General features: G+C 37.0%; 1 protein-coding gene across 1 annotated transcript in view; it reads left to right on the top strand.

Annotated features, from left to right (window-relative positions):
• Positions 1-22,945, top strand: part of cacng2a (calcium channel, voltage-dependent, gamma subunit 2a) — a 52,788-nt gene that overhangs the window by 14,564 nt on the left and 15,279 nt on the right. The window lies entirely within an intron of this gene.

Here is a 22,945-nt window from a genome sequence, read left to right on the forward strand (position 1 = left end):
GCATTTGATTTTAATAGCAATTAATATGAAAAAATGTCAGTATGATAGCAATAATGCTTTTTTAAACGGCGCTATATCTATAAAAAAAAATTCTCATTTGTCTGTATGGTGCATAACAAACTAATAAACTAATCTAGCAATAGAAGGCATAATAAATACATTAAAAATCATAATTAAATCTCCACAATAATACTGTTAGTCACTCCGGCCCATGTGATTTTCTTCACAGACCGACCCGGTTTGTTAAAGAAGGGAACAATTTTGTGGCCCTCACAGAAAAAAAGTTTGGGGACCCCTGCAATGATGATAAATACTTAAATCATAAACAGATACTTATTAGCAGTAAGACAAATAACAGCTTTTACATAAAATGCATTTACAACAGGGAAAGAATGTACTTTAGAAATAATAAAAGGACAGATTCTTAGCATCGGTCGTGATTAGCTATTTGTGATTAGCTCAGTTATTTGCTAACGGAAATAATACGTGAAATAATATAATAAATATTATGAACGAAATAATTGGTACCGGCTTGGTCATGATATTCTTACTGTGATGTATAACCAGGGTTTGAAATTCAGCCATCATGATGTATATATTAGGGATGGTATTAAGTGTGCATTAGATACAAGTTGGTGTTTGTATCGCGATGCATCATTTTGTAACGATATTCGTAGTGGATGCGGTAGACTTTTATTATTTAGAACGTGACTAATATTTGATATGTTGATTGATTTCTCATTGTTTTTAATTATAATTTTTTTTAAATTGCCATTAGCACAAAATCATGATACTACAGATTTATGAGTCCCCTCGCTAGCAGCATGCTAGCAAACGATTTACGTTCTGTTTCATCTAGATACGGCCATTTTAAGCTGCTGTATAATGCGCAGTGCTTTCGTGTGGAAGGTTTTAGCGTGCTGGTGTGCCGCGCGTTAGCACATAGTGCTTCTCATCGTTGCTAAAGGGCAGGTAGCATCTGGGTTGCCATGCAGAATGCAGCCCATATTACGCCACTAATCTTTTCACTACAGAGCTAGTGGAGAGAGGCATACAGGGCAAAGGAACAGTGTGTGATGTCTGTTTCTGCTTAAACAACCCAACCTGAATTTACTGACACGGTTCAGGGTAGAAGAAACTTCAAAAGAGCACGACTTATCGTTTCTTATATTAAAAGCGTACTAAGTAAACATGTGGATAAACTAATTACTAATATTCTATGAGATTTAAGAATTACAACATTATATATTTGCTCTCCTGTAGTTTCAAAACTAAACGAAAAACGCCAAAAATGCTATTTTATGTATACAGTACTGTACTACAGTATATTATCATTTTACTTTATTTTATCATTAATAATTATATTTTTATGAATAATTGAATTATTTTAACATAAAACTCCTTTAAAACAATTCCCTATAAGTTTTTTGGTCTATCGTGCGATCCGTGAGAGACTGGGAAAATCAGCCAATGTAATTAGTTATGTGGCAAATGCAATTCCGCTCCCCACACTCATCAATGAGCCTCGGCCGCCCGTGATCCTGTTGCCGTTTCACCATTGTTCCTTCCTTGGAGCACTTTTGATAGATACTGACCACTGCAGAGCATGAACATTCCAGTTTTGGAGATACTCTGACCCAGTCGTCTAGCCGTCACAATTTGGCTCTCGTCAAACTCACTAAAATCCTTACGCTTGCCCATTTTTTCTGCTTCTAACACATCAATTTTGAGGACAAAATGTTGCATAATATATCCGACCTACTAACAGGTGCCATGATGAATAGATAATCAGTGTTATTCACTTCAACAGTCATAATGTCATAATGTTATTCCTGATCCGTGTATATAAATATCAGTGTACTGGTAAGATGCTAACTGCATTTCATTGGCTTGGTACTTGTGCTCTGCACGATGACGGTCAAAACCAGAATCTGCAAAACATAGAAAGGCCGAGAACCTCACACAGAAATACCATCAATAGCAAAACCTCAGCACGTGAGTTTAGCTTGAATTTATAGTCTTTTAATGAGCGTCCTACACGTGTGACAGCTGTAAATACTACGCAGCTGTAATGGTGTGGACGGGATCTGAGTGGGATCTAGTGTTCCTGATGTGGTTTAACAAGGATCTGGGTGTGACAACCATTTAAAAGATCTTTTGTAATAGTGATAAAGGGACCCGTCGTATATTGCTTTAAAAAATTGATACGAAATTGTTGTGGTTTTTTTAATAATCTGAATAAACGTAGTATGGAATGCTACAGTACCTGAACTGATGATGGTCCAAAACGTATGCATTTTGCACTGATTATGCATTTCGAGGAAATAACTGAATTCATTAAGAAAACATGAACATGAACGTTTTATAAATATTCAGACTAATGCATTGCTTTCAATCTGTCCATCTTCATTCTTTTTCTATTCAAACCTGTGATGGGTAAATGAATTTATTCATAAAACTTCTGCCTTTTTTTGAACATTTCTGCTCCTAAACCAGGCTTTCTGAAAATTGCCCATTCTGATATGCCCATGATTTTATGTCTCTATTTTATAATTACAACAGGCAGAGCTACAGAAAGCAGTAGGTCTGTCTGATGTTCCCATTTTCATTCAGCTGGCTGAATTATTTTTTCCCTGAAAGCAGCATACATTAACAATGCAGGGGCATTTCCCCTCGGGGCAGCTTTGAGGCTAAGAGCCCAGCCTAAGGGCACGATGGCCTTTGCCTACAGCTATGATCAATCATTTGACCACTGGGACGTATGTCCATTTGTTTTAAGTGTGTGCATTTTATTTTGAGCTTTCTTCTGCATTTACGTGTGTGTGTTTCTGTGTGTGTGTGTGTGTGTGTGTGTATGTAAGAATTATTTAATATTGGCTGGTGTCTCGTCATCCCTGCTGGTCGTTTGCTCTTACACTGAGCTCCACAGGACACACACTTACAGAGAAAATTCACACAGAGCCACCCGGGAGTGGACACGGTCCTTCTGTTACGCACATACACACAAGCTCAAGAGATCCAGGAGAAAAAAAAAAGAAAACTCTTCTACAGATTATGCAGTATTTTATTCCTGTCATATATCAATTCCAGGCATAGGCATAATCAGATTTGTCAATCTGCAGTTGTAAATGTAAGTTTCATAATACTTCAAAATATGCTGACTTTAAAAATACATATTTGCGATTTACATACTTTTTAGGATACAACTAAGCGATACTCGCTCCACTGTCAAACTAAAACGCAAAATGAGTCTAAAACTACTGTGAACGAGGGAACCTGCTATAACTTTCTACAATTTTCATAACTCAAGTGAAGAAAAGCTTGAAATGTGAAAAAGGTTAAGGCGAGGCACGGGCTTAAAAAATATTTTTACTATTTTCAGGCTAAATCAGAAATTGACTATATGTTACATGTACACTAAGCACAGTGATGTTCTTTTCTTCACATATCCCAGATTGTTAGAAAGTTGGGGCCAGAGCACAGGGTCAAACAGTATACAGTGCGGATTTAAAGGGCTTTTCTCAAAAAGCCCAACGGTGGCATTTTGGCAATGCAGTGCTTAACCTTCAACTTCCTGATCAGCAGCCCAAAGCTTGACTTTGGAGCCACCACTGCTCTCTACACCACAGGCCCCCAACCTTTTTTGCATCACAAACCAGGGGTTACTAAACACAATAACGTGCATTTCATATTGCTAGTGTACATATTGCACGATTTTATTATTAACTACACACGATCACCTTCAAAATTGTTCCCTTGCACAGCAATACAGCGCCCCCAGATTTCCCGCCACTTCTGCAATGTGTCCAAAGTGTCTTCTTTTCAAAGCCTATCAAGCACCTTCTCATTCGCACTGGATCTTTGCAATGGTGGCAAAAGTGAAAGAGGGTGAAGTGCGCCGGAGTCAAATTTCGAGTAGGGTTGGTGCGGAAGTGAGATCATGTGGATTGATTTCTGACGATCGTCATGCACGAGTTGCCGAATACTTCGCTGAATTGATTTTGTTGAAGGGCTTCCTGATCTCACATTGTCTTCCAGTGATGTTCTTCCAAGTGTTTGCCGCTCAAAACAGCTCGAACGATTAGTTGCAGCATCACCGTATGTCAAACGTATATAGTGTCAAATGCCTTTGTGGCAGATTTGCCCAGGTTCCTAAAGAAGTTCATGTTTGTTCTTTGTTGCTTGCTGTCCATGATGAAATCACAGACGTGGTAAAGCACGTGGTCAGTATAGCACCAGTTAGTACCATTAGTCTTGAAACTTTTTGATACCACCTCGTATAATGAAAATGTAACTCGAATCACTATAATGCAGAATCAGTGGAAGCTTCGTTTATTGATGCGTAGGAAAAAATTACGATTAAAACAAGTGTGGGAAGTTGGCATAGGTGAGTGGCAAGTGGTCTTTAAAAAAAAAAAAAAAAACACTCTGCAGACAGCTAATGTCAATGAAATATAAATTAAGCCTGGTACCAAGGTATGGCCCGGTACCGGTACCAGATGGGCCTGGTGGTTGGAGACCCATGTTCTACATAGGGAGAAGTGTATACAGGTAACAATAATTTGTGGCTAGGAAAATTCCCGAGGTTCTCATTTGGAAGCTAACTAACAGCACGTTGCAGATTATTTTAAAATACATGGGAATCCGCAGCGGGACCGAATGTTCAGGAACGTAAGGAATAACATTTTAAACAATGTATTTGGTCAAATGCTGTACAATATTATGTTTATAAAGTGACATAATGTCTAGATAAATTCAGTAAGGTACCATAGGGGCTGGGGGGGTGCGTCCAAAATTCGTGGATTTTCTGAACTCTTAGTTCCAGGGGACCATTGTAGAAGCAGAATTACAGAGACAAATGATTAGCAATTTATAAAATGTATAAATTTAATCTTCTCTTCACGTAGAATTACTTTGGACATAAAACAAACTCGAAATTAAGAGACTCAAGAGGGCACCCAATTTTTTTTTTTATTCCTGTATTCAAAGAAAAGTAACTTTTGTCTTGAACAAAACATAAGAAGAGGTTGCGTTTTTTTATTTTTAATTAATTTGTTAAGTTATCCTGCTATTCAAACCATGAGCATTTCTGCAATCAGGGTATATCTATACCAAACATTTAGCTTTAGTGTTAGCATTCTGACATTTCTTACTAGCATTTTTTATTATTATTTATCCAGACTGGTTGTTGTTCAGTTACATGTGCTTGAAAAAAGCATATTAGATGTTAGCAAAACATTAGTAGAATATTTGATTACAGTCATGTAAACACTGATACATGGTGCTTTCCTCCACAGCCATTTTTGCCTGATTTTGTCCTAGCCATATTGTTTTTGTATTTTAAACATCCAATATAAGTTTCAATTAGAGCCCATGATAGCCACGACTTGGACAGATTTGAACTAACATCCTGCCATATTTACTAGCATTTTATTTATCTGCTATATAGTCTTCCTTTGCTAGTGTTTTTCCTATAATAGCGCTAAATTAGTAACATGCTAAGCTGTTTGCTACATTGTCTAATTGCGTTAATGTTTGACATCTGCATGCTTTCTTCTGGTTCATAGGTATTTAGGGTTTTATGTTGTTTATAACACTGCTAACGAAATTATTTCCAAAATTAGCTAGCAAAGCATTTTTTTCCAGTAATGTACTCATTATCAGTAACTATGTTGGAAAAGGGGTCAAGCTACAAAAAAATTATCTTTAACAAATGTGGTCTGGTGAATTAGAATGCCTACATAGTTTAACTAAATTAGCCTAATGGAACAAGACACAATTGGACAGTGAATTGTCTTGTCTAGCCAAGGCTGGGTTTCTATAATCCAAGCTTTTTTTTATTTTATTAATTTGAACATCTTGTCCTTTAATTCCAAACAAAGAGGCCATAAAGCTTAAAAAGGTGGTAATGAGTGCAGAAGGTGGTTTGCGGTACACTGTAACTCAGCCCTTAAGAGGATCCTAGCGAGGGTCATTAAAGCTCCCACTCTCCCAACGAACAGTCATCCACTGACCCAATTAATCACCGATAATTAATCTGCTGACATCATCAAAACGAGACCCTTGGCAGGAAGAGTAAATCCATTAACAATCCCAGTGTGTACTTCCCAGTGCTGGGTTGCTAGCGTAGCAATATAAGCGTTTGGCCTGGACAGCACTAGCATGGTGCCATATCCTGCTAGCATTTGACTCTTGCCTGTGCTAGCATTTATTTACTTATACACACTGGATGTTATTCAGTGTGAATTAAAATCATATTAGATGTTAGCTAACGTAGTAGAATTTTGACTTTTGGTCATGTGTACACTGATACATGGTTCTTTTTTCATGTTTAGTAGCCATTTTTGGCACACTTTCCTACACATATTGGGTCTGTATTTTATATCTGTATCCAGTATAAGTTCCCAAGATGGCTATCACTTGGACAGATTTTAATACCATAACATGATTTTCACAATAACTCTATATGGAATGTACCTATTTTTTTTTTTTTTTTTTTTGCTGTTAGTAATACAAAAATGGTGCACTTTAAACACAGTTGCTGGTGTATGGGTGTTATGCATTGTATTTAGAAGATGATCGTGAACTGTAGTGCGGATTTACACACAAGCATACTGGGGCAAAAGGGCTGAATGCAAATGCAGATAGTTTCTTCACAGTGCAAAATGTGGAACATACAAATGAAACAAGAAAACGCAAAAAAATATAGAGACGCGAACATGAAAAACGTAACCTGGAACAAGACTTGACAAAATAACATAGAGAACAAGCATGGGACGTCTAATGTGGGACAAAGAGTGCTGTGAAATGTGAAGCTTTATAAGTGCTAATTACTATCGGGTGCGCAAACAATCACGTGTCATGGTGAAATGCAGCGGTAATGAGACGTGAGGTCACGTGGCTCCTGACACAAGGACACGAGTGACGGTAAAAGCAAGGAATTCTGAAGACGAGGATACTCAAAATACAACAGTGTGTAGTGTAGATAGACATATGAATTAAGGATTTGACACAAAACAGATGTACACAATAGGATAACCAACCAATGACAAGATCAGGGTGAAGACAAAAAAACTTACTTGGCAAAACAAACAAAACAACCTGAATTTGTGAGTACCGTATTTTTCGGACTATAAGCCGCTACTTTTTTTCCACGTTTTGAACCCCGCGGCTTAAACAACGAAGCGGCTAATTTATGGATTTTTCCTGGGTTTTTCCCGGTTTCACAAACTTTAAGCCAAAAAACTGAACCCCAGAAACATTAGCCCAATTAAATTTCCGAACGGAAACGAAAAAACGCATCTCACCTGTGTTCTGATCTGCACGGCATCGGGAGAAAAGCTTTCACTGGGTGATTTTTAAACGCACGACGATACCAAAAGATAAACTCTCGAGAGAAATAGTTGTGAAAGGAAGGAGGAAGACAGTGAACAATGACTTTCTTGGTCGGCTACTGTTTAGATACAAGCCGTTGTAACACGTTGAGTCTGGGTGAAGGGAGAGCTCACTTCTGGCATGCTATTCCCGAAATACCGCTATGCTCCTAAAGAAAGCGCAACATATTTCACCCGTTATACCGTGTGTAACGTGTCTTTCGTTAAAGCCTGTGTAAAGTACATTAGTGTAGTGCGGCTTATTTATGTTAAAAATAAAAATGTTTGTAAAATTCAGTGGGTGCGGCTTATATATGGGTGCGCTTTATAGTCCGTAAATTACGGTAACAATAATTTTTATAAAGCTGTGATTCTTTCAAAGCAAAAATCATTCATGATTTGTGAAGGTTGTTATGAATTCGATTATTAAATGAAATGTATAATTCTTCAAATAACATTAGGCTGAGATTTGATGTTGCGGTTTACACATGTACATGTCAGAAATCAACAAATCAATGAGATTATATGCAGGCATTCAGCTTTGTTTTGTATATATTGTGTTCCGGTGAAATATTACACAATTCTAAAACAACATCGGCTGTTCAAGGAAGTCACTATTAGCTTGGAAATGAGTCTAAGAGTTAGTACTTTTTGCAGCAGCAGCATTGTTTTACGGTGTGAGATGGTTTTACAGTAGCTAGCTGGGTATTAAGAAGTCTTATTGCTGCAGTGGTGGATAGAAATAAAATAAATGTAATTCATTACTGTACTTAAGTAGCTTTTTTTTCATATCTGTACTTTACTAAAGTACTTCCAATTGGTGAGACTTTTTACATTTCAAGTCAAAGTCAAATACCAGCATTTTTACTCAACTATATTTATACTTTTTTATTTGTGAGTGGATAAAAACTTCCAATCAGGGTCGAGCACGCTCTGTGTTGAACTTGTTTTCATTGCCGCTTGGTGTATCTACTTATCACCAACATACAGGATCAGTTCAACAAAAAGCAGAACATTTAGAAAGGAATAAATGATGGAAGAAACATCTGACTCTAACATGCCACAACACACGTGGCCTTATTTGTGTGATTTTTTTGTTGTTGTTTGTTTTGGGCTCATGATCATTTTAATAGATATCAATTAGTGTTTGATTCATTATTATCATTCTATTAATAGGTGGGTGTGCTGAGAGTAACATTATTACTTATTCTTATTTATTTGAGTCTTTTCAAATAAACTGAGTTCATTAAGCAAAGAGTCTTGCGACAAAAATGATAATAGGAACATTTTAGCCATAATAAATCATAGTACTTTAATAGGAGCACTTTTACTGGAGTAAAGTTTTACTTACTGTATCTCTACTTTAAATCAAGTACATGGTTTGTGTACTTCGTCCACCACTGGTTTGCTGTTCAAGTTTAGTTTTGAAATGTAAATCCTGTGATATAATAATTCATAATTGATTTTTTCTAAAACTAAAAACAAAAATTGAGATATTATTTTGCTAATCATTATAGCTAGCTTTTTCAGTATTGAGACTGCAGAATTCTGTAAGGTATCAGCGTGTCAGGATGGAAAATTATCCGCCCGAAGATCGAATCTAGTGGATGTCTGACTCTGTGTAAACAGCTCACATGACTCTCGCAGAAAACAGTCCCAGAATCAAATCATACTTCATGCTATTCAGTGAATTTTGCTTATAGGTGGCGTGGGGCTCTTGGATTCAGAAAATATAGTCCTTTAAAATTTTGATTGTGCTTTGAGACATTTAACAGCATATGATCTGATATGGATGATGGAAAAGAAATTTAGATTGGCATTGTTGTATTGTTTGGAAAGACAAAAGAGGGGCTTTAGCCAAATAGCGAATAAATTATCAAAGTTTTATATGTGAAATTTGTTTTATGACATAAGGAAGCATTGCAGAGAGGTTCTCACAACACTACACATCACTCTCTCTCTCTCTCTCTCTCTCTCTCTCTCTCTCTCGTTCTCTATCTCTTTCGCTCTCATTGTTTTAGCTGAAAAGGAGAAATCAATAGCCACAAATTAATCATTCAGCCCAAGGCAATTAGAAAGCATAAGGGAAGAGAGAGAGAGAATGTGTGTGTGAGAGAGAGAGAGAGAGAGAGAGAGAGAGAGAGAAAGAGAGAGAGAGAGAGAGGGCAGAGTTGTGTGCTGAGAGACAAACGTAATTGTAGTGATTTAGATTAGCCTTTTTAATCAGTGTTTTCTGGTGTGGAGAAAAGATTGTTGGTCAGTGGATAATTACACTCTTTTTGCTCTTTCTACGTTCTATAATTTAATGCACGAACACACACTCGAGTACTTATCAAGTTTGTGTCACAGTGTGAAAAACAGGAAGACGCGTGTTTCACATTCCGAACGTGTCACGTGGGATCACCTGCATTCAAACTGACACTGAACTTTCAGAATTTTATTAATTACTTCTACTTATTAATTTGTTAAAAAAAACGTCACTAAGTTACACACAAGTTACACTCAGCTGTTAAGCAGTTAAGCTGTTAATTGAATGCAGTGTAAAAGTTTGAGGGTTTTTTTTAATACATAAAAATATAAATGTTTAGGAATTTCATTTTAAATTTCATTTTAATTATTATTTAGAAGTATAATATAAAATGGAATGAAAATTCAGAGTTAATATGATTTTCTGGACCTTCAAAGAGAGAAATTTGAAAATAGAATATTGGAATATTGAAGATGGTTGATATATATATATATATATATATATATATATATATATATATATATATATATATATATATATAACGGTTTAAGGCTATCTCTCTCTCTCTCTCTCTCTCTCTCTCTCTCTCTGTCTCTCTCTCTCTAAAATAGATATAAAGAATAGAATTGAAAATCATGCTAAACATGATTACTGATCATTTAATCTTTCAACAAAGACAAAGAAAATCTTAAAACTTCGAACCTAAGAATTATGTGATTTTTTTTTTCTCTTTAAGGTAACAGCAAGATCAGCATATTTTCTCTTTCTTTCTCTCACATTTATTATTGTTTCTCTCTCTCTCTCTCTCTTTCTCTCTCTCTCTCTCTCTCTCTCTCTCTCTCTCTCTGTCCCAGGTGTTGTTAAAGTGAGAACTGAGCAGTGTGTTGGATGGATGTAGGGAATAGCTATAGAATGTTTTCATTGATTTTTTATTCCCCTTGTTCGCTTTAATCTTTTTTTAAATTATAAGTCAATAGCCGGGGCGTGTGAGAATATGACTCTTAACCGAGCAGTCTACACACACACATACACATACACACACACACACACACACACACACACACACACACTGCAACAAATCAGCTTGGTTCTAACACAGTACTAACGGAGCGACGTGTGAAAAGTCCACCGCGCTGGTGTTTCATTGTGTGCCGTGTGTTTGAAGACGGTAAATGTTCAGCAGTCTAAGAATGCTGCTCTTCACTTCTCTCTTTATACAAACATGAGAACGGGAGGTGTGTGGGTGTGAAAGAGAGAAAGAATGGAACAATAGCGATGCATAAAGGCAATGCAGATTTGTGATTTCATCTTTTATGTCGTATAGCAGTTGTGTAGATAACAGTTCGGTTGTAAAATCCATGCAGAAACCCGAATCCCAATCAGTAATGTGTGTTCAGATGCAATATAATATAATATAGTATGATATAATATTGCATTTCTTGATGCTTTCGTCTTCCTCCTACAGGTTTGTGATATGACATGCTCAGATTTATATAGCCTCCCAAGCCGATCGTTAATTGTGGTTAAAAAAGTAACACTTGATTTGAAGGGTGCGTATATAGTGCCTGTACAACACATATGTAAAAATTTTATTAAAGTATTTGATTTATGTTAGAGGAAGATAATGAACGGCTGGTTTTAAAGGGCATAAGATGATCAAGGTTTTTACCAAGCTTTAATTTTATAACTTGAAAGATTGAGTGTTTCATTTTTTATTCACGGAAAACTCATGGCCTGACTTTTCCGGCCGTATGTGGGTCTTCCTCAAAACGGTTACCAAAAAATTGTAAGCGCACATTTATACAGTATAGGATGCCTTCAGTTGCATTAGCATTAGCATTAGCATTACATTGTTACATTGTTGTCTGACATCACCAGAAAGTAAATTTCATTGTTTAGAAGCGAAACAAGAGAAAACCCTATCACCCTTGGAGCGTAAACAAGTTTGAGGATCTAAGTCACCTGACTAAGAAGTGTGAAGGTTACGTTTTGAGGTACGAGGTGACAGGAGCTCAGACAAATACTGGTGTCAGTATGGGATTAATAACAGCAATCCGAAATCTGACATGAAGCCAGTGTAAGGATTTTAAAATAGGACTAATATGATCGCGAGTTTTTTCACATACTGAATTTTTTTTATCATTGTTTTTACCACAAAAGTATTCCATTTATTCTATCTTGGATTTGGCCCTCTGATTATTATAACTGGGTCTTCATCTTCGGAAAGAGTGCGATGTCCACAATAGCCAAATCTGGTCATAAGGGGGGATTCGGAAGTGAGATCGTGTGGACTGTTCCGCGCGATCATCATGCACAAGTTGCTGAATGATTTCGACAATTTTCGGGGGTTGATCTCGTTGAAGGCCTTTCTGATCTCTCATCGCCTTCCAGAGATGTTCTTTCGCTCTTAAAACACTTTGAAGGACTCAATGTATGTCATGTCAAATGTCTCTGTGACAGAATTACGTTTGCTCACGTTAATTTGCTGTCCATGATGAAATCGCAGAAGCGGTAACGTGGTCAGAATAGCACCAGTTAGCACTATTAGTCTTGAAACTTTTTTAATACCACCTCGTAGTTTACCGGGGTTGAAGTGGAAGATTTTAAATGGCCTGTAATAGAGATCTGACCTCAAGTCTATTAGACACCTCTGGAATGAATTGGAACACTGACCGCACACCAGGCTTCCCCACAGGCACGTTTTTTTTGGCTGACGTATTGTAATTATAAGCCTCTTAATCTAAAAGTATTGTAAATTGAAATCTTGCCTGTAGGAGTTTTGTATCTGGGTTACTTCCTAACTGCAGAAGTGACCCGTGTACACAGTGTAGTAAAATCTGAACGTGTGTATGCGTGATGGAAAAGAATGACACCAAGGCAACCCAGGAGCAGCTGAATTACCTGATCTGATACAGCGTGTGTGTAAGAATGTGTGTTTTCTGCTGAATACAGTAAACACTATCTTATAACACTACAACAAACTGTCAGTAGCGCTGTGCTCTATGCCAAAAAAACATGCAGGCGAGGCAACAGCGGAGCTGCAGCTAAATTATAGATTAGGCTTGTTTATGTTCAGTTTCAGGAATTGCCTAATGGTGCCTTTGAGGATGAAATCGGGTTTTCTTGTTTGTTCTTCTTCTTCTTTTCTTTCACAACACAAGTTCAGCACTTTAGGTTTTGTCCCAATCACCACATCCACTGAAGGATTCCTTGAGTTAAAACGCCCTTAAATCGGTTCTGTGCTTGGATTAAACTGGGAGCATGGATTCTCCACTACGACGATCGTTTGTAGGAGTAGAGATTCGGGGCTTAGAGCAGTAGAGACTCCTCAGGAGTCATCCTATGCCTGGGATATTGTTATTTAACTAGTTTAATTTAGTACGAAAGCCTAGATTAGTTGTTTTTAATCACAAGAAATCACTTTATCTGTTTTGAATTTGGCATTCGAGTGTACATTCTCATGCTAACTTGCCCCTGGTAACATTCACCATAATATAAATGAAGGTATTTAGCCGTTTTTTTGCTTTATTCAGTCTCTGCTGAAAGAAAGTGAGGTAAAATGTATGTAAAAAGATCCCTGCAAAGAATTTTACTAATCATTTTGGCCGCCTGCTTCACAAATCACTCACCCTCCCTGTCCTTGATCGTGTTACTGTAGCTGTCGTTTCTACTTTTTGATTTGACTTTTCAATCAAAAAAAAAAAAACTGCAGGTTTGGAATGAATTGGCCACTCTGTGAAAAACTGAACGATCTCATGTCCTAAAATGTGACACATGTAACATAGAACCTGTAACTGACATTGATGTGTGTTACAACCCTCGTCTTGGGGGCAGGTTTTTGCATGACACCCTGCTCTTTAAATAGCTGAGCACATCTGACGTCACGTGCAGAGATAAAAAAAAAAAGTGGATAGACTGCACAGAGTGGCACAGATGTGAAAACATGATACACATTAGCAGACAATAGGATTTCTGAGTTTAACAAGTTTGACAATGTACACTTAATGGACAAACGTTTGTGGACACTCGACCATAAGATTTGTATGTACTTTTTGAACATCCGATTACACAATTAGTCCTCATTATAATAATCTCCACACTTCTATCAAGTGTGCTTGTGGACATTTGTGTGGTTGTTCAACCAATTAATGAACACTTCCTGACCAATCAGAAAAAAGACTGCGCTATGCTATACATGCAATACAACACAATATTGATATAATAACAATATTGTATTGTATTGCATTTATAGAATAGCGCAGTCTGATTCTTTGTTTCTGATTGGTCAGGAAGTGTTTATGAACTACTATAATAGCAGCACGATGAGCCCATTCTTATAAGATCTAATTTCTATGGTAATGATTTCGATTTCATTGATACGTCAATAGTGATCATTAAAAAGATTAAAGTGGTATGTTTTTTCATGTTTGTGCTTAGTGGTTTCTAATTGGCTGTGCAGAGAGAGAGAGAGAGAGAGAGTCAGTAAAAGAACATGATTATAGGTGCTATAACTTATCTATAACAGGAACTAATTGTTTCGTGGAAGTTCCACAACATTAAATGTAACTATAGGCAGCTAAAAAATGATTTGTCGCTAAGTAATAAATAAAAAATCCCTGTGCTATTAGAAGGGGGGAAAAAAAACACTTCAGGATATGCAGTTCCAGCTGAAAACGATCTGGCTAACCACAATTAGAGAGTAATAATATGAAGCTCTGTGGTGGGTTGCCAGGGCCAGCAAGGCTTTCTGCCTGCCTAAACTCTATCAGAATTACTGACTTGCGTTTTAATATACTTTTGTTGATGTTTTTGGATAAAATTTCTCGCAATAGTCCATTCTCTTTATTTCATAGAGCTTCTGCTGCGCCACCCAGTGAAAGTGTTGGTTAGAGTTTCTATGCAATCGGATTTCAGCCGTCACATCACATAGGGCTGTAAGGCCAGCAACATTGTTCAGTGTGGGATTTTTTTTATAGAAATCCATGCTGCTTGGAGCTGTTGCTTTAACCAGTCAGACTGCAATTTAGTCACTTCGAGACCCTCTAGAAGGCATATGGTCAGAGAGCTACTGCAACTCGCATCTGTCCCAAACTGCACAAAGTCAGATATATTTGTGTGGATTTAATAACTGTTTTTTTTATTCCTTAATTACAAAAAAGAGGAGAAGATACTGATTTGGTCACTGGACATTTACAAGACAATCTTTTTAAGAAGATTTGAGGAAAGGCTGGGCAAAACACTTAAGCGTTTATATAAACCATTTATACTATACATTTTCTTTCCTGTAGAATTTGCACAAAAACATAATTTGCCTTCATTGCAAAAACCATAATGCACAGACAAAAATTCACAGAAAAACCCAGGGGTTATTTTATGAGGTTAATTTCAATGCTTCTGCTAGAGATAATGTATGCAGGAGGTGCAGTTGTGGCTACAGTGAAAGGAGAATTGTTGAATTGTATTTATTGGTTTTTGCTGGAGTAATGGCATTCGTTCTGGCTGTATAAATAATGATAATATTATCAGGTGGATTGGTTCAGGTAAACCAGTGAAGGCCTAGTGGTGAAATACACAGCCTGCACTGATGACAGATTAATAACATCAATATATATAAAAAAAATATGAGCTATTAATATTGTAACTCAAGTTCCTTACACATTTTTTCAAAATGTGAGAATTTTTTGTTAATTTGTAGAAGCTTTAAAAGTATTGCCACCCCCTTTTTTTTAAAAGTTGGATTTAAAAAAAAAGCTTATAGGCAAGAAGAAATGTAATTTTAGTTAGTAGGTTTCTGGTTAATTAATCTCATAGATTTTTATTTTTAACAAAAGAAACCCCAGAACAATTAGAAAACCTTATGAAGAAAAAAAGCATCATGTCAATTATGGTTTATATTGTATAATATGCATTTAAGCAGTCGTCTATGACTTCCTGTTTGACTAGGAAACAAATATAAGGTTGCACAGAGACGAGATTCCCTTAGTCATCCATCAACACGGGGACGATTAGAGAATAGACAACTGAAACGAGACAAAAGTGTGTTGACCTTTATAAATCAGGCAATGGTTATAAAAATAGCCATATGTGTTGTGAGAGCACAAAGTAAGAAAAAAAACCTGCCTGGAGGAGGACAAAAGGATCAGGGTTACAGATTTATGATATATGAGAGCATTCCCTTGTAACTCAGTGGTAAACAATTAGACCTCCATGATGATACACTATTTGGAAAATGAACACAAATAGAACTTCCTGGAATTCATTAGAATTCGGTTGTGTGATCTGAGAATGAGGTTATAGTTGTTGATTTTTTGGTCTGATGATGTCATCGGCATTCAATTTTTGCTAAGCATTGAGAAAATGTATGGTGAGTTAAAGAAGAGTGTGGACCTAGAAGCCTGGTTGATATGGAGAGAGCCTGTATTAAACACATTATTATACCCTTAACCATGTTTTGTATGTATCTTTTGCCTGTAAGTACGAGGAATACATTACCTTTAAAATGTTCAGGTAAATGGACAAAGTATGTCATTTTAAAGGCACAATGTATCCATGTTTCCAGGTGAAAGATAACGTAGATAAGGTAAGATATGATAAACATAAGGGAGAAGGAAAAGTACAGATTTTATCTATGGTTCCTTATAGAAGAAGACTTTTGAGTGCTCTTGTACTACGAGGTTTCTAATTTCTAAAATCTAACCTGATTTATGCTGAGGTCTTGCTCTAATTTTAAAAAGGTTTCCACTTTGGTACCAGAACCTCTCCTAAAACCCTTTAAAAAGACCTGAGCCTTTTTCCGTCTCGCCGACTGCCTTCCTCCTTCGCTTCATCTCCCTCGTTCTTATTGTCTTATTAAAATTCAGGTTCAAATAACCTTAATTATCTTCCTCCCTCTCTGCTCGGGTCAGTGCTCACACTCCCTCTGTCTGTCCTTGAGCGGTGAAGAGCAAGCTCTGTAATCTTATGTAATGAGCGTCGAGCGCGGACTCACGTGTTCACACGCGTTTGAAGTTTGAGCATTGTGTTGACCTTCGAGTTATGATTTAATCCTAATTAATGATTTAGGTTCAACAATACTGGGATACACCTACTTTTGGGAAGATGTTTCACTAGATTTTGGAGTGCGTTTGTGGAGAATTGTGCTCATTCAGCTACAAAGGTGTTAGTAAATTCAGGTACTGATGTGGGTGAGGCGAGAAGGTCTGGGGTGCAGTCAGCGTTCAGATTCATCCCAAAGATGTTTAATAGGGTTGAGGTCAGAGCTCTATAGCAGGAGATCTTCCACTCCATTTTTAGGACAGTTCTCTTCTCCAAACATTCAGTTAAAATATTTTGCTATGCCTCATGTCCTTCACTTACCTCTCAATCCAGTTCAGAGCAGTTTATTAGGATTTAGGTGCATTGACTGGGCAGGTCGTTCAATGATATATAACACTTCACCCCACTGCTTGCTCTCTGAATAACACTTACAGAGCTTAGACATATGCTTCAGGTCATTGTCTTGTTGTATGGTGAAGTTGAAGCTAATGAATCACAGCTCAGACAGAATTGAATGGTGTTGAAGTAAGGAACTGTAGCCATGTTGGTTCAGTATTCCTTTTACCAACCTTCCTTGCTCCAAAACAAACACACCATTAAGCTTTCACATTTATGTTTGACTGTGGTGGTGATTTTTTCTTTTTTTTTTTTTTTTTTTTTACCTTTAATTTGTCAAATCTCTAAGCTTACATACAATACGTTTCCACATTTTGGTCTAAATTTGGTCTATTTTGACACAAATACGAAATTGTGCACAACTTGGTTTGTTTGTATTTTTGCTACAGCTACAATAGTAATGTTGCTAACATGCGAGAAAAGTTTTTAGCTACCAGTGTAGCATCATGATATGAGTTTCAGTTTTCAGAGAGCCCTCCATGAAAAATAGGGTAACAGAGACAAAAAAAAGTGAGAAAGAGAAAGCGAGAGAGAAAAATAGCACACAGAAGAACAGACAGACTTGGAACTGATAAGTCATTTCATCTCGCCAGTTAAGAGCTGATAGTTGCACACACAGCCGAAATGTTCCACATACAGCAGGAACAAAGCAGATGGGACTCTATGACTTCCTGTTTTATTCACTACAGATATCATCCTATTTCACATTTCGTCCCTATTTGCTGTTATAATAAACTCCAGTCTTCTAGGAAGATGTTCCACTAGATCTTGGAGTGTGCTTGTGGAAATTTGTGCTAATTCATGGAAGTAAAGTCAGATACTGATATAGGGTGGATTTAAAGAGGCCTGGGGTGCAGTCAGTGTTAATCCCAAAGGTGTTCAGTGGGATTATCTGGCTAGAGGTTTTAGCTTATATGTGGTTCTTCCCATAAATGCACAAATTTGAAGCACATAGTAAAATAAAATGTCTTTGGATGTGATAGCTTTACATTTTCCTTCACTTGAACTAGACCAAACCTGTTCCAGCATGACAATTCCCCTGTGCACAATGCCAGGTCCATGAAGATATGTTTTACATGGTTTGGAGTGAAGACCTTGAGTGGCCTGCTAAAGAGCTCACTATATGTACAGTATTGAGACACTTGATTTATCAGCCATATGTGCTTTTTTTACCAAAGAGTGGCCACAAATTGAGGCACGTAACTGTGATGTTTTTCCTTCATTGAACTAGGAGAACCAAACCTGCTCCAGCATGCCAATAAAGATATGGAAGATCTTGAATGGCCTACTACAGAGCTTTGACCTCAATCCTACTGAACACCTTTGTGATGAAGTGGAATGCTGACTGCACCCTAGGACTCTTCACCCTATATATTTACTAAAGGACTTTACTAAAGCCCTTGTAGGAGAATGAGCACAAATTTTCTCAAGAAGATGCCAAAGTCTAGTGAAACATCTTCCTAGAGGAGTGGAGGTTATTATAACAGCAAATGGGGACCGAAATGAAAACCGCATACGAATCATTTGGGCAGGTGTCCACAAACGTTAGTCAAAACAGTGTATATCCTTTGATATCTCGTTCTCCCAGGCAGAGGAACATACACGAGCAGGACCTATAAATTCTCCATGCTTATATCAGGTGTGTGCCATTTTTTCCCTGCCCATTCTTCCATCCTCGGCCCCGGTGTTCCCTCTGAACTGGGTCGCTGCACCGAGCGTGACCCTTTTGTCTACCTTTCACTCTCACTCTTAAGAACAATAATAATGTGTTCGGCACTAAAGAGGGAATGGTTCATTTATGAGGAGAATTCCGAGGAGCCATAGCTCATTGCAGCCTCTCAGGCTCCACAGGAACCAAAAGGAACGTTAAGCAGAGATTGATTGTAAATTATTATAGCTGCACATATATATATTCTCCAGAGCCCATCCCTTTTGTCTTTCTTTTTTATCCCACAGTCTGGACGTAGTCAAATATACAGCCAGGACTAGGAGGAGTACATACGATCCCGCATCCACGTGTTATTCTTTTAGCTGTGTTTTGGATTAGAATGCTGTTTAGAGGAGTCCAATTGCACGATAGAAGAACTTTATTTAAGCAGATTTTCACAAACCGCAAAAAAAATAAAAAAAATTATTGACAGGCGTCATTCCTTTAATACGTTTGCAGTGTAATCACACATTCCGTGTGTGACTGTTTTAACACAGACAATAATTGGAATAAAAAAGCATGTAATTTTTTACAGTAATGAAAAAATGCCACTTTGAGACCAAACATTTTACTAAAATTCTGTATGAATGAAAGTACCACAGCTATTTATCTCTAACATTTTATTTGTTCACGTGTGTCACGTCGTTCTTTTTTTCCACCATACAGTTACTTTTCTTTTTATGTTCTTTTTAGTGTATACACGTTTTATACATATATATATATATATATATATATATATATATATATATATATATATATATATATATAAAATGAAATAGCAGCTACCATAGAAACAGTAACATATAACTAGTATTATTAAAAATAACGGGACTACGAAGCTCAGAGCTGTGGTTATGGAAGATGAATCAACAGCTTATGACAACCTAGTTACACACACACACACACACACACACACACACACACACACACACACACACACAAACTTTGTCCATATACTCTCTGTTTTCCCTGCTGTCCAGCACCTCAGCTCTTCACTCGAGTGCTTTGAAAACCGTGTAACATTTGTACAATTTACAGACACCAGCTATTGAGCTGAGGCCTGGGGAGTAGTGTGTGTGTGTGTGTGTGTGTGTGTGTGTGTGTGTGTGTGTGTGTGTGAGTGTGAGACAGAAAAGAGGGAGGCGAGAGAGACAAAGAGAGAGCGAGAAACAGTGCAAGTGTAAGAGCCCAATGAAACACAAGCTTAAAGGAATAATTGTGTGAAATTCAGCGATGAACATGTGTAGGAAGGGAGTGAAATAAAAATCGGAAGAAGTCCCAAAGCAAAGTCATTGTTCCGTACATATACAGGTAAACAGTTGGACAGGGTGCAACATATGAAACCACGTATGATGCCACATATCATTTGTAAATGTACATTATATGGAAAAGCAAAGGTTTTTACATCAAAATGTGGTTCTTCTATAAACTGTTGAATGTGGAACGAGTGTGTTCAATAAGTAATTTTGTCCATATAGTGTATGTTCAGAAGAGGTCAGCTTATATCAGAGGTACTACAGCATCCGGTTTGGTTGTTATGCTTTGTACAACTTCGCTACAGTGATACAGTAGACATCTGAAAAAAAGGATTTTATGCTGTTGCACCTAAAACAGCCCATAGATTAATTTTACTCCGCGGTAAAGCCGATTTACTGAAGGGGAAAGGATTTAGGACATGGAAAAAAAATCATGTTTGCATTTGGTACACTTTTGCCTTTTAAGTAACTTAACAAGTCTCACCATTGTGAGCCAATAAAAACCAAGTTTCACGTGGCCAGAAAACGTTTTGCACAGTGACATATGAATAATTACCTTAATGCCAGTGGTGGACGAAGTACACATGTACTTGAGCTAAAATAGAGATACAATAAGAGAGATAAAGAGATAAAATATTACTACAGTAAAAGGAAAACTTTGACTCGAGTAAAAGTACAAAAGTATTTGCCTTCAAATGTACACAAAAGTATCCAAAGTACTATGATTTATTACAGCTATAATGTTCCTATTATAATTATTGTCACAGGACTTTTGCTTAATCAACTCAGTTTATGTGAACATGTTACTCTCAGCACACCAATCTATTAATAGAATGATTAATAAGTCAAACACCGATTGATATCTTTTACAATGATCATGAGCCCAAAACCTTCATTTCACCTACTTAAAAAAATATAAGGCCATGGGTGTTGTGGCAAGTTAGAGTCAGGAGATTCTTCCATCATTTATTACTATTAAAAAATGTTTAGTTCACTGTTGACACTGAACTCTATGTTTGTGCGAAGTAGATACCACCAACACGGCAATCAAAACAACAGAGCGCGAGCTCAACCCTGATTGGTGGCTTGCTGCGTGCTTGAGCAGTTTAGTTTTTATCCACTCATAAAAAAAAGGAACGACTGATTTCACAAAATGTGGAAAAATGTACAATATTTGACTTTGAAATGTAGTGACGTTAAAGTAAAAGTCTCCCCAAAATGAAATACTTCATTAAACTACAGATACGTTAACAGTTACTAAATTCCCCACTGTTATGTCGTTCATGCTGATGGTAATATTTTTGTTGCTATTGCAATACGTCACATATACCTAATTATTGGCGTGCACACACACACACACACACACACACACACACACACACACACACACACACACACACCTTTGAATGGCACTCAAAAGGTGCAAACTGAACGAAGCTAAAAAGGTTCTACCTTGTGATCTGTGTGTGCATGTGATATGCGCATTAGTGGTTGGTGTGAGGTTCTGCCAGCTTTGTCATAAAAGATTCAGTAGCTCAGGTTTTATGCATATGTGTTGATGTAAAAGTGAGTGCGGGGGAAAAGCAGAATGGGTGAAAGACAGAGAGTGGCCACATTTCTAGCATAAATATACCTGATTGTAATAAGAAAAAATAGCATTTTCTATGAATTCAAATAAAATAGATAAAACATTTGTGCACTGAGTGTATTAATCATCATAAGAGTGGACATGGTGCATGTGGTGCCGGAGAAGAGCTATCAGATGAGCTCTAAGTGTCCTCGACAATGACATCATTCTGTTAGAAATTGGTGCAAATGGAATTTAAATGATTTTCCTGTGTACAAGGAAACAAATTAATGGTTTAAATGGGTGAGGTGTGCTATTACTGTTGCTAGGCAGCTGCGAAATACAACCTTGGAGCAGAAACTAACTAAAAACAGAGGCTAGTAACTTACCTAGCTAACACATAGCTGTTAACAAAAAACCTTGAAAAATCTTAGAACTGAATCAGATTCTGTCAGAATTCGTAATATTCCAATGTTATGTGTTTGCAAACTTGTAAGAAAAGACTCTGAGACATTCAAGGCTTACTGAGAGAAATTAGATACCAGATATGTAACAAAATGTACTATGTCTCAGACCAGACAAAATTCCACCGTAAATTCCCGCATCGCCGACGGGTTACACTGAGGGGAAATCAAACCAAACGATCCTGAATATCTCTTATCTTAGATGTGTTATTGAATGTGTAAGAAAAGTCTCAGAACAGCTAAACAGCCTGTTAATTGAGAATAAATGAAACGAAGCTGTCAGAAATAGCAACATTATCTTCACATTTACCACACAAATGTGCACTGTAACTAGCACTCATAAGAATTAAATAAAATTCAATAAAACTATATATAAGTACCTACAATATTGTTTACTCAGTGTTGGAGTACTCATTCTGGAAACACCTTAATGTTCTCAGTTTCTTCACTACTGTATTATATTTCAAATAAAATTAAAAAAGTTTGATCAATCATGCTAATCAGTCCTAAGCATTCGTGTCACCAGACTTTCTACAAGTACACCATGAACCACAGAAGAATTCCTGCTTTTCAGATGGACAAATCCGCCATGGTGTGGTGTGCCATGTTGTGTATAATGGGTTTGCTAGGTAACATTCAGACCTAGCATATAAAAAAGCTAATAACAGAAGAGTGCAACATACCTAGCTAACACATACCTGTTGAGGCTGTTATATTATATATGAGCTACAGTTATACTGTAATTACCCTTAGCATTGACAGCTAACTGTAGAAAAACAGACCTTTAAGCCCATCTACGAGTCATACTGAAGTTCCAGAAACACATGCGATGTACTTTCTAAGAATATCGAAATGTTCCTCTCTACCACTTACATGATAATGTCACCCTTGGAATGTT

The sequence above is a fragment of the Silurus meridionalis genome, chromosome 1 (genome assembly GCF_014805685.1).
Source record: "Silurus meridionalis isolate SWU-2019-XX chromosome 1, ASM1480568v1, whole genome shotgun sequence".
Classification (NCBI taxonomy): Eukaryota; Metazoa; Chordata; class Actinopteri; order Siluriformes; family Siluridae; genus Silurus; species Silurus meridionalis.